The sequence below is a fragment of the Tasmannia lanceolata genome, unplaced genomic scaffold (genome assembly GCF_043159265.1).
Source record: "Tasmannia lanceolata isolate RefF3 unplaced genomic scaffold, GAP_Taslan_0.1 ptg000037l, whole genome shotgun sequence".
NCBI lineage: Eukaryota > Viridiplantae > Streptophyta > Magnoliopsida > Canellales > Winteraceae > Tasmannia > Tasmannia lanceolata.
In genome coordinates, this window is record NW_027518714.1 from 57,120,412 (window position 1) to 57,133,088 (window position 12,677).

The 12,677-nt window shown below is 38.8% G+C and overlaps 1 pseudogene; it reads right to left on the reverse strand.

Moving 5' to 3' along the window:
- Positions 1 to 12,212, reverse strand: LOC143861629 (putative serine/threonine-protein kinase PBL11; annotated as a pseudogene).
- Positions 12,213 to 12,677: the final 465 nt, after the last annotated feature.

Below are 12,677 nucleotides of genomic sequence, written 5' to 3' on the forward strand. Positions count from 1 at the left end.
ACATCTTCTCTTCATTTTTATTACTCTCTGCAAAGGCCAAAGAAACTTCTATCCCTTTTTTTTCTCTTCGAGTATATGAAAGGATAAATCTAAATATGTTGTCTTAAGCAGTGAAAAGAGAAGGATCAAAGAAAACAAGATAAATCCATGCAATGAATAACCTATGGAATGGCTTAAAAAATCTTTCACCTCGAGTTTCTCATGGCTCTCGTATCATATCTCCAGCACCACCTAAATCATGGGACTGGTTATTCGAGAGGCTTGTATAGTTCTGAAGACCAGATTGAACAAAATTTGAGTGAGCTAAAAGGGAGTTCTTTCTTATACTGGTTCTTTGGACAGTGTCTTGAGCACATCCACCACCATCTTCATGTCAGACCTTTTTTTCTGCTCGTCTAAAAGACATTGGACAGCGAGTATGGAAGCCACGATTGCCGATCTTCTTGGATAAGTGACCTTCAAGCCTACTATCTATGATTTCCATCATCTTGTTCTGATCGCGTAAATAAGGCTTAGCCCACTCAAAAAGAAACCGCAGCTTATCTCTCCTGCTACAGTCTACAGCTTCAGGGCCAGTTAAAATTTCCAGAAGTACGACGCCAAAGCTATGCACATCATCCTTCACCCTCAAACGGCCTTCACAAGAGAATGATAGTCATGTAGAAATTTAGTCCATACTTCTGAAGGTATAGAATAATGAGAACATGATAAAACTCAATTTAACACATACTTACAAACTGCAAAGTGCAAACTACATTGAAAATACTATCTCCCCATACAGCTCATAAGTAAATCTCATAAATAAATAATAAAAGAAAGACCTTGACGGAGCAGCTTCCAAGTTCTTCAAATTCAAATGCTTACTAGGTGATCTCAAATCTCTAAAGAGATAAATGTTAGTTCCAGTACAGGTATTCCAGCGTAGCTAGCATTCAAGCTGCTCACAATGTACTCAAAGTGCAATCATTCATTGATTTTATTAGGGAACAAAAACTCAAATCTATGTGTTGTTGTCCCACAGGGATTCTATATGAAGATATTAGAAACCTTCTACATGACGGCTAAACTGCCATTGCTAAGTAATCTTATATGCATACCATGACTAAGCTAAACCACCAATCCCTCACTGTTGTGTTTATGATAAGGGTCCATGAACATTGTCTAATATCTCATGTTCAATTCTCAAAGGGATTGGTACCAAACGACCTCTTCTTCACGACTAAGGCAGATACGTGGATATCATGTCAAGCTTGCCCAAAAGAGCGTCTACTTGGTCCTATAATTTGAAAAATGGAGTAGTTGATCCTATAATTTGAAAAATGGAGTAAAAAATCTACTCTGCTGCAATCTGACTCTGACATACAGTCACTTTGATATGCTTGTCCCCTCATGAAATTCTCACAGCACTTGGTTTTTGGAAGGAAAAGCTGCTCCTTTTTTTAGAAAGTAACCCATTTTATCAGTAACCGGATTACATCAACGGTGACAAGGCGTCCCCCAAATGCAAATAGTATTCCCCGTCTTATCTAGCCAGAATCAGTTGGCCACAAAGGCCATACATTGCACTGATCCCTGGTAAGTCCTTCAGATGGATGTGTTTTGGGGCGTCGACGGATCCACTTTCGATTGGATCCTGGTAATTTCCTAAAAGCAGCATATACACATCTCAGACACCAATGGAACCTGCATTATTTTTTCGCACCAGTGCAATAAACCTGCTAATGCAGTACCTTGAATAGCCACATCCACTCCAGATAGGGTCTCTGTGTATCTTCCCCACCCAGAAAAGAAACTGAAACAAAATGTAAATACCTGAATGAAGAAACTCTGGCGATCAGAGTGGCGCTGCTCCGGTCCCTCGGGCGATCTTTCTGATAATCTAGTCAGAAAACTCGTCGTAGGAGGTCGGAAAAAACCTTAGGGGCCTGTTTGGATGCCGAGAAGATTTTGATTTGGATTTCTCACATTTGCAGCCCTTTTTGCATTGTATCTTGGATCGGATCAAATTCTTGGATTTCTAATTCAGCAGCTGACAATGAAAAAAATCAGATTTCTGAATTTTCTGTGGAAATAAGAAATTGGAAATCTACAGATCTGGCTGTTTCCTTCACCCTCTTTGCTCCTCAACCTCTCCCCTCCATTAGGAAGTACTCCTTTCCTCTCTGTCTCCCTCTACATGAGCTGCCGGAGCTATTCAATTTTGTATGCAAAACTCAATTCCAAATCCAAATACAAAATGGGAGGTATCCAAACGGGCCCTAATGGCCCAACCTCTCCGGAATTTTTCCGGCTGGGCTCCCTGAACTGCAGACATGAATTGTTCTTAGCTTTGACAGCTCCTGCAACAATTGGTTAACAGGCTATGGAACCGCTACCAGATTACTCTTCCCTCTCCTATCGCTTTTCATCTTGGATTGAGCTAATAATCTCTACAACCTCCTTTTCCACTCCGTCTCTAGCCAATTTATCAGCTAGTTCATTTGCAAGTCTTCTATTATGATGAGGTGGTAGACCAATTTTGCGAACAAGGTCTTTGATTTCAGAAATGACGTTGGCTGTGTTTCAAGGTCCATTTACCCTGTTACTTGCCCAGGCTATTACATTTGCTTTGCTGAACCTCCTTCTATAATTAAGGGGTCAAGTCCCACATTTGCATACCATCTTAATCCCCACAAGAGTGCCTTTGGTCCCTCATTGGAAACACAAACTCCCACAGACCCTGAATAAGCCACTCGAGTCACAAAAAATGCCACCACTTCCGGCCCGGCCCAGATTGCCTTTGGAGATCCCTTCAAAGTTTACTTTCAGCCATCTGACTGGTGGCGGCACCCATTTACGCGGATTTGATCTTCATTTTCTTTTCTCTCATTACCGTTTGCCACATTCTAAGCACTTCTCTCACATTGTACCTATGTGTGCACTTGTCATTTATTCCCCAAAAGAAAAGGTCAATTTTGATTTCTACAAAGATTTTCCCCCTCGTCTTTTTCTCTTTGAATACCCAATTATTCCTTTCCTTCTAAATATGACAAACTAGTGCGAAAAGGCGAGTCTCCAAAGTGCTTGTCCCATTTCTCCAAACGGTCCACCACTCCAACTTAGCAAGGTGCTCCTTATAGTTCTTTGTAGCACGCATACAAGCCCAAACCTTTTGATAATTGCCTGTCATAGTCTACAAGCCCAAACCTTTTGATAATTGCCTGTCATAGTCGATATGTGAATTGGCAATGCACCATCAAGTGATCCAATGACTCTTCATTATTACAGAAAATGTATTGAACTTTCTTCTTTTAAGGCGACACGTGTTGATTCTCTTACACGCCAATGTCTATGCAATTGCCACTACCCTCGGAGGGACAAAAAAAAATCCAGATTCTTGCACGTCTTGATGTTTCCCTATTCATCGCGCTCAACTGTAAAAGAACGACCAAACAAAAAAAGCTCTGTAAGGATCATGGATCCAAACTCTACAGTCCGGTTAGGAGAACAAAAATAGGAATAGAAGAGCACATGCAACGAGGACAAGCTAGCTATCTCACTTTCCTTCAGGTAGATTCCCAGAGGCCGCCTTTATAAGTGTTATCTTCCCCCAAGAGGACAGCTATTTCTTCTTCCATAAGGCTAACTTCCTTTCATTTCTCTTCACCACAAGGTCCCACAGGTGAGCTTTAGAAACCATCACATAAGCAAGATAGTCATTCGTAATGTTGCATACGCTATTGCACGTGTCTGATAATTTAGTATATACCACATTTCACATATAATTCATATAAATGTTCATACATAATACATAGACGACATTTTAAATGTAATTCACATAAATATAATTGTGTAAAAAAATACTGATAAAGTATACTACTAATATGCTTCCAGTCTTGGTTTCGGTATGCATTTCAGTTTCTGTATGCGTTTAGTCCATGTGAATTTTGCCTCCAGCAGTAGATCAATCAATTCACTATCCTGAATAAAGCTTGACAATTTTCTCATACTCATGCTGGTTCTGCCCAATGGTTCTTTTCATGGGGAAATCTAGCCGTGTTGAAGTCTCCTGGAATGATAAAAAAAACCCTCCATATCGCCTTTAGTTTCTTCAATTCATCCCAAAATCAATTCTGCTCCATTGCCCTCAACGGACTGTGATTGCTGATAAGGTCCACATGGTTTTCGTCCTCCTATTCAAGAATCGAAAGGAGAGGGAGAATTCCTTTTCAATACTCTCTTCCTCTACGAATCCGTCTTCTTTCCAAATTATTATAACACCCCTGTTGTTCCTTTCATATATGAAAATATTCTATATAGGAGAATGGCTACTACCAGGTCAAAAGTGACACTTTGTCCTCACTACTACAAGTTCACTAGTTCAGTCAATTTGACAGACAACAAACTCTACGAGAAAAATCTCACCCTATGAGAGGAAATAAATTTTTTTTTTTTTTGAATGATTATGACAGGAAATAAATAAATAAAGAAAAACGAAATTGTAAACACATAAATCCTAAAAAAATAGATACCTTGAAAAAGGAAACATCAATGGAATGCTCCCCTAGATATCTAGCCAATGTATGTTCATAACATGATAAAATTACTACACTTGGTCAAGTTTATCTTAGTCTGGCAGATGAAGAAATACCATCAATCCCAAGTCAAACAATGTAAAGTACACTGTTATACATTCCATGAATATGTTGACATGAAACCATTCAAAAAATAATAATAATAATAAAGGAATATATTGACATGAAACAATCACTAAATCTAGCAAAGTTTATCTTGATGTGAAAAACAAAAAAATACCGCATCCCTCAGGTCAATCATTCTAAGAGTAGGAGTTGGGCCTGTAGCTCAATGGCTGAGGCTTTGTATCTCAACCTTGAGGTCGCAGGTTCAATCCCAGCTTACCTAACCCTCCCCTACCCACCCACAACACAACACAACAAAAAAAAGAACTTTTTCCGAATGAATTGCTTAAGCAATCATAACAAAAGCCTGGTAATGAATTGCATACGTACTTTACTCAAACATATAGCAAAAAGTAACAGATTTAATGGAAAAGAGAATTATATTAAAAAGAGAAAGAAAGGGATACATGACCAAGATGGTCAGAACAAGAAGAGAGAAATGTAGAAAAATAAGAAACGAAGAAAATAAAAAGAAGAAGGGTCCTCAAGGGAGAAGATAGTCAAGGATCTCCAAAAATGTAATAGATTCTACGCCATAATATTGTATCTCATGCTATTTATGATGCATGGTAAATAAATAACTGAACTTAAACCAATTCAGAATTATATGATCTCTCGTCCTTGGGAATAAATTATCTAGGCCTTATTTAATGGTCCATGTGGTAACCAATATAGATACAATTAACTTTGAAAGCAAATGGAAAAGAAAAATAATAATTAACTTTGGAAACCAAAAACTAGCAACTCTCACCTGTTTTCATATATTCAGGGGCAGCATAACCAAAAGTACCATATACTCTAGTCGATACATGTGTTAGGAGCCCAGATGGCCCATCTTTTGCCAAGCCAAAATCAGAAATTTTTGCATCATAATTCTGCAAAAGGAATGATATAACATTGATCATGTAACGAACTCAAGTATCTTATATCCGCACCTAAACTGGAACCCTTCGCATGTTACCATATTTTCCTCGATGACATAGTACATTAGTTCATTATTATGCAATTAAATCCGGGAATTGGTATTGCCGCATATTTTTTGTTTCCTTTACACCCAAATCTTTTGTCTGTAACTTTTTAATCAGCTCGTCTCTATGAAAACAAGTAGACTCCCTTAATGCAAGGAAAACAAGTTCTGAAATATACATTACTTAAATAAAAAGAAATGATAATCATTATAGCAATCAATATAAAAACCTAAACACCCATGGCAAGAATATTTAAAGTAACAGAACAAGCATTTGACAACAAGATAGCAATCGGACATACCGAATCGAGAAGGATGTTAGCTGCCTTAAGATCCCTGTATATTACTGGAGGATTTTGATTGTGCAGAAAAGAAAGACCCTTAGCAGCTCCTAGAGCTATTCGCACTCTCTTATCCCAGGAAAGTGAGCTATGTTTGTTGCCACCTGCAAAAGACAAATTTATTGAAGAACCATTATGTAATTGACAAACGAAACAATCAATAGAACTTGTATTCTAGTAGATTGAACAAGGTACCAAGTAAGAACATTGGCTTCAGAATGAGAAGGAATGAGAATCAATGATTCAAAATCTTGGGTAACAACAATGCAAAAAATAGTTCAGAATCAATGGTTGCTGAAACATATAAACATTCGAAACAAGGATCTGTACATAGTTGATATTGACATAACTACAGAAGTTACAAATAGATACTAATTTTCATTAATTTTAGCTTTGACCTGCCCAAGGTTGTCTGAAATAGGCACTACATCTGTTTTTATTTTCCATAGTTTAAAATGATTTCTTTTTCACTCAAATTCGTCATGCAAATGTGATCATGTTAGCTTGTACTCAGGAAAACAATACAACAGAGAATCTAAATAATTAACAAGAAAAAGAAAATACATCTGCACTGTACTTACGGCTGAAAAGGTGCTTATCCAGGCTGCCCTTTGACATATATTCATAGACTAAGAGATGTTGATCATTCTCCGAACAATACCCGATAAGCTTCACAAGATTAGGATGATCAAGCTGACCTAAATAATTCACCTCAGCCTATCCAAATGCCCAAGTACACAAATTTCATAAAGTTAGTGTCATGATATGTGGCATCATTTTAATAGAAATCTCTAATTCTCTATGCAATGAAGAAACAAGGAGAGTTAAAGAGAATATGTTTGCTTTATCACTAAAATAAGATAAGCGTCTAGATCCTTACCAACCACTCCTTATAACCTTGAAAGCCTACGGTACTCATTTTCTTGACAGCAACTGGCACCCCTACATGTCCAGTATCATCTATCAATCCCTTGTACGCGCATCCGAACCCTCCTTCTCCTAGCAGGCTTGCATCACAGAAGTTCCTTGTTGCAGTTATGAGCTCACTCAAACTGAATATTCGAAGGTTAGGAGAAAAGAGCATCTTCTCTACTAAAATACCATCACTAGCCACAGATATTAAATGATCGGATGCAGCCAAAGGCTTGTCATCTTTTATACTGATCTTTGGAATCACTGCATAAAGATGTTTGTAAGTTTCTCTCTTCTATTGTTCAAACTCCCATATATATAAGGCATAATTAATTACAAATGTCTTAAAAAATACAGTTGATAAGTGCATCCAATCAACTCAAATGAACACCAGATTGAAGAAGATTAAAGCAAGGGAAATGATATCAGCGCTCCAATGTTTTGATATTCGCGCTCAAGTTTCTTGTCTTTTAGTATTTAAAGGGCTGTCAAAAGGTTATTATGTTATTTTAAAACCTACTTAACAATCCCTTTGGATCTTAATTTGGCAATGAAAAACAAAGAAAAACTTGATTTTGACGAGATGGGTTTGATGTACCTTTCACCATGGCTTGTGCTTGAACGTGTGTAATTTGACGATCGTCGTAGCCAAGGGCGGAGCCGGGAATTTACACTTGGGGGGGGGACTAATTTACGCTTTGCTGCATTGGTCATTGGGGGGGCATGGCCACTAAACAACCTAAAGCATGCATGTGCATCCATGCAATATAAAAGGAGTTTTGCAAGTCAGGGGGGCATGGCCCCCCTCATGCTATATGTGCCTCCGCCCTTGCTCGTAGCTTTTCCTAGCACGACGAAGGCCCAGAAATGCCCCTTGATACGTCTCTTACCTTGCACACCAATAGGTCTATGGGAAACCTCTCTCTCTCTCTCTCTCTCTCTCTCTCTCTCTCTCTCTCTCTCTCTCTCTCTCTCTCTCTCTGCTAGTGTTGCGGTGTGTTGCAAGAGGGACCAAGGGTCTCCTTTATAGGCAAAAGCTCCCATAGAATTTTCCTGAAGTGCCCAAATTCGTTTGGCAATTAAACCCTAATTAGAAAGTGCAATTAGAGTCATCGTTCCCTTCCAAACGTTTCCAAATTCGAGGGTATGAACAAGGTTACTAAGCATGCAAGGCCATACTCAAATTAGCCTAAACATAGCAATCCTTGTCTTTTATGGATTCTATTAACTTTAGAAACTCTAGACTTTTAGAAACTTTCCAAAATATTACAGTTCCCAAAAAGCTCTCACAAGCCCTTTAAATAGTGAAAGACAAGTAACTTGAGTGTCAATATCAAAGCATTGGAGCGCTGATGTCATTTCCTTAAAGCAAACATATTCAACAGAATCTAACAGAATATATATATATATATATATATATATATATATATATATATATATATATATATGAGAAAAGGGTTCCTGCGCTCGAGCGTAGATAGCTTATCTTCACTCCAGTGCTAGAAACAAGGGTGGGCCCACATTGATGGGGTGATCCTAAGCATTCATTTGAAAGGCCCCATCATGAATGGGGTGTGTACCAAAAATCAGCTCCATTGGATCAGCTTATGGTGTCCATTGGTGAGGTGGAAAGTGGTAATCTGTCTATTTTCACCTCAAAAATGGACACCCTAAGCTGATCCAATGGAGCTGACTTTTGGTGGACACCCTATCCATGAAAGGGCCCATCAAATGAATGCTTTGGATCCCCCTCCCAATGTGGCCCCACCCCTGTTTCTGTGCCCGAACTTATCTGCACTCGAGCACAGAAACCCTCTCTCTCTCTCTCTCTCTCTCTCTCTCTCTCTATATATATATATATATATATATACCATTTCCCAATCAAAATCGACCGTCTCCTTGTTCAAACTTTCTTTTTTATCACTGCTAGGAAAATAGGAATTCATTTTGTCAATAAAAAGGGGCATCGGGAATCCGTTTTCTGAATAAAAATGGGCATCGTTCATTTGAGCCACGTCCACTAAATGACAAAATAAGGGAGCTCAAATCCCCAAAATAGCAATAAATACATGCAGAAAAGGCCAACCGTCACATCACTCCCGTTTTTATTTCCTACACGGAATCCCGTTTTCAAAGTGTCTTCCCTCTCTATTTTACCTTTTCCCTCTTCTTTTGAAAAAGAAACTAAAAGAAGGGAAATGATTTATGCGCTCAGATGTTTTGATAAACATGCGCTCCACTTGTTTGTCGTGTAACATTTAAAGGAATATCAGAGGATATTACGGTTCTCAAAAAGCTCTTAAAACCCTTTAAATACTACACGACAAACAAGTGCGAGCATATTTATCAAAACATTGGAGAACTGAAATCATTTCCCTAAAAGAAAAGGACATGCAGACCTGATTTTAGGGCGGTGGGCTTCTCCTCTAGCACTTTTGGTGTCTTCATACAATTTCCCATGATAATGCCTGAAATTGCCAAAGACCCCTATAAATTCGTACAAATTCCATTTATTAAATTAAAAAGAGAAATGATATATTTACCACTTTTCTCCCCGAGTCACCCCCACTTAAAAAGAGTAGTCATACTCATAAGTCATAATACCCTAGAGGGTGGCCCGGGAATAAAAGGGAGTGAATATGTCACTTCCCATAAAAATAGGAGTGGCGAAATCGGCTGAACTGAACATAAACCGACCCGAAACCATGGTTTTAAATTTCGATTTCAGCTAAAATTTCGGGCTTATCCGAAACCGAAATAGCCCGAAATTTCTGGCGAAATCTCGTATTGCCAATCGAAATCCCATTTTTTTAGGGCGAAATTTCGGTAATTTCGATCGAAATTCTTTAACGTAATAAGAAAGTATTATTTTATTATAAATTTCGGGAATTTCAGTTTCGGTGCAATTTCGTTTCGTTCCTCACCGAAATCCGAAATTTCGGATTTCAGTCGAAATTTAAAACCATGCCCGAAACCGAACTGAAAATTCTTCAAATTTCGGTTCGGTAGAACCAAACCGATTCAAATTTCGGTTCGGTTCGGGGATCAAACCGAATCGTTACCCCCGATTTTCATTGATTATGAGTAAGGGGTGGTAAAATTGGCCGAACTAAACCAAAACCAAGCCGAAAGTTCGGTTTCGATTTGGTAAAATCAAACCGATTCGAATTTCGGTTTTGTAGAACCCATGGTTTTAAATTTCGGTTTCGGCTAAAATTTCGAGCTTATCCAAAACCGAAATTTCAGCCAAAATCCCGATATTTCGGGCGAAATTTGGTATTGCAGATCGAAATCTCGTTTTTTTAGGGTGAATTTTCGGTTTCAGTGCATTTTCGTTTCGTTCCTCACCGAAATCCGAAATTTCAGATTTCGGCCGAAATTTAAAACCATGGTAGAACCAAAACCGATTCAAATTTCGGTTCAACTCGGTTTGGGGGTCAAACCGAAACCGGAACCAAACCATTGCCACCCCTACTTAAAAATGAGGTCTTTTGTACTCTTACTACCCTACCTTGTAAGAGATAAATGTTGTGCCTCCTAATAGGGAAAGAAGATAGAAACTAGTTTGCTTCTAGAAGACGGGAATGCAAACATTTAGATATCCACATCCACTTTGAATGTGGTTAAAAAACGGTTTGATGGGATAACCAAAACCGTGTTAATCAAATCTAGCTTCTAGATAGAAACAAATTCCTTGTTGCTATCCACAGCCCAATGAGTTTTTCCACTCTCAAAAGTACATCAGCAGTTAAAATTTTTTCTTCATCATGGTGGGCCCCTTAGATTAACAGAGCCTAGATCACATGCATGGTTAAAATGAGAAGATGACCTTGGACAGGAGAGAGTGAAAGAAAATGATCCATGTAGACGAACCCAACTAGTGTCGGGATTAGACTAAGTCAATTTGAGCCGGGTAGATTCTTTGACCTTCGTCGTGAAAATTTTCTAAGCAGACCCCAACTAGTTTGGGACAAAGGCTTAGTTGGGTTGGGTTGAGTTGATCATGGTGGGCCCATAGATCAACAGAGCCTAGATCACATGCATGCTTAAAATGAGAAGAAAAAAAATCTCATCCAAGCGATTGGGCATAGCATTCTTATTAGAAAAACTCACCAAGAAATTCAAACCATTAATTAAAGCTTCAAAAAGAAATTAATGAGGCACAACATTTATCAAAGTGGGAAACAAGAATAGTAAAAATGAAACATTAAACTGCAGAAAAATAGATGTAAAAAATTGAGAGAAGAAGCCAAGTCTCCCTCAAACTCAGAACTACTAAATTTTAGAATCCTACTTTAGCTAAAACTGTTACTTAGATTAGATAAAGAGGATAGTTAAATAGCATCTAGGAGTTTGATTTTATGGGGCCCACTGTACTTTCTTACGATATTTGGGATCGTTCAGATTTTAGAGATTTGATTTTAGCCATTATCTCAAGAGGGAAAAGAGCTTCTGAATTCTGATGTAGAGGGTAGGATAATCCAACCATCGCCATCCCATCATTATATCAACGGTCCTGATCAACATTTGTTGGTGGACCCAGAAAGGACTAGAAAGAAAGTAGTACTTAGTACAGCAGAGACCTAAGTTGGGGCACTAGAGTTGTCTCCCAACCGGCAAGGGATTATGCCAAGGAACGAGGATTTCATTTCCATCAATCCTGAGATATCGATGCTCTCATAATTAATGCTCCAAAATTTTATAATCGCTTACATCCTACTGCTCACCTACAAAAACACTAGTAATATAAGACATAAGAGATTAACATTTTAGAAAAGGTTGTTCAGAGTACGTATTGTACAATACTTTTATGTATGTAGAAGACTGGAGAGAAAGAAGATGGAAAAGAAAGCAGGCGTAAAAATTCACAGATCCTAAGCTCACAATCATATTATACCCCACCAACGTTCTGATAACAATTAGAGGGCATGTATATACAAACACATGCTTTAACCCAAAAAGTCAAGGTTTGATCAACTTAGTAGCTTTGCGCTCTTGTTCCTCCTACACATCACATAGAAACGTGTTTTCATACAACATTCTGATCACAAGGAGCAGAACTCTTGCATCATCATTTTCTTCTCCCTACATGGCTTCTTCTTCTCCTACCTCAAGTGCACCTAACATCTCGTCATTCCTGAAGATTTGGTGTGCATCGCGTTCCTTTGTCAGCTTCAACAAATCTTCGATGCTCATAGGCTGAGGAACCCACAACTTGTTGATCTGATCCTCTAAGCCAGCCTCGATTACCTTCTCTAATTGCAAAAGGTCGAAGTCCTCTACTAGTGCTACTAGTACAACACATGCTACCATAGATCCATCCGATTGATGCGTGTTACGTGTTATGAACGTGCAATGCCTCTAGCAGTTCTTGATTGTCATTATCGTCAACCCATGCCACGTACGGGTGCAACTCGGGTCTGGTTGAGGCCAACCGGACCAGAGGAACCCATTTTTCCATCCCACACCCAACCCGATTTCCAACCTGACGAGGTTCACCCTGACCCGAGTAACCCTTTTTTCTAACCTGAACCCGACCCAACCCGAGTTTTTAAGCTTAAAAAAATAAAAAATCATAAAATGGTCAGGTTTCACTCGGGTCGGGTTGAGGGTTGACCTTTTTTAGGGTTGAATCCGACCCAAGTTGCACCCCTAAATTAATAATGCCACGCCACCTTTGTCCACCGCATCTCATGAATGTAGTCTCCACTCCTCTCTCTCTCTCTCTCAGCCACAGCATTGAAAGCTAATAGGGTAAAGAAGAATGAAATGAAGGGT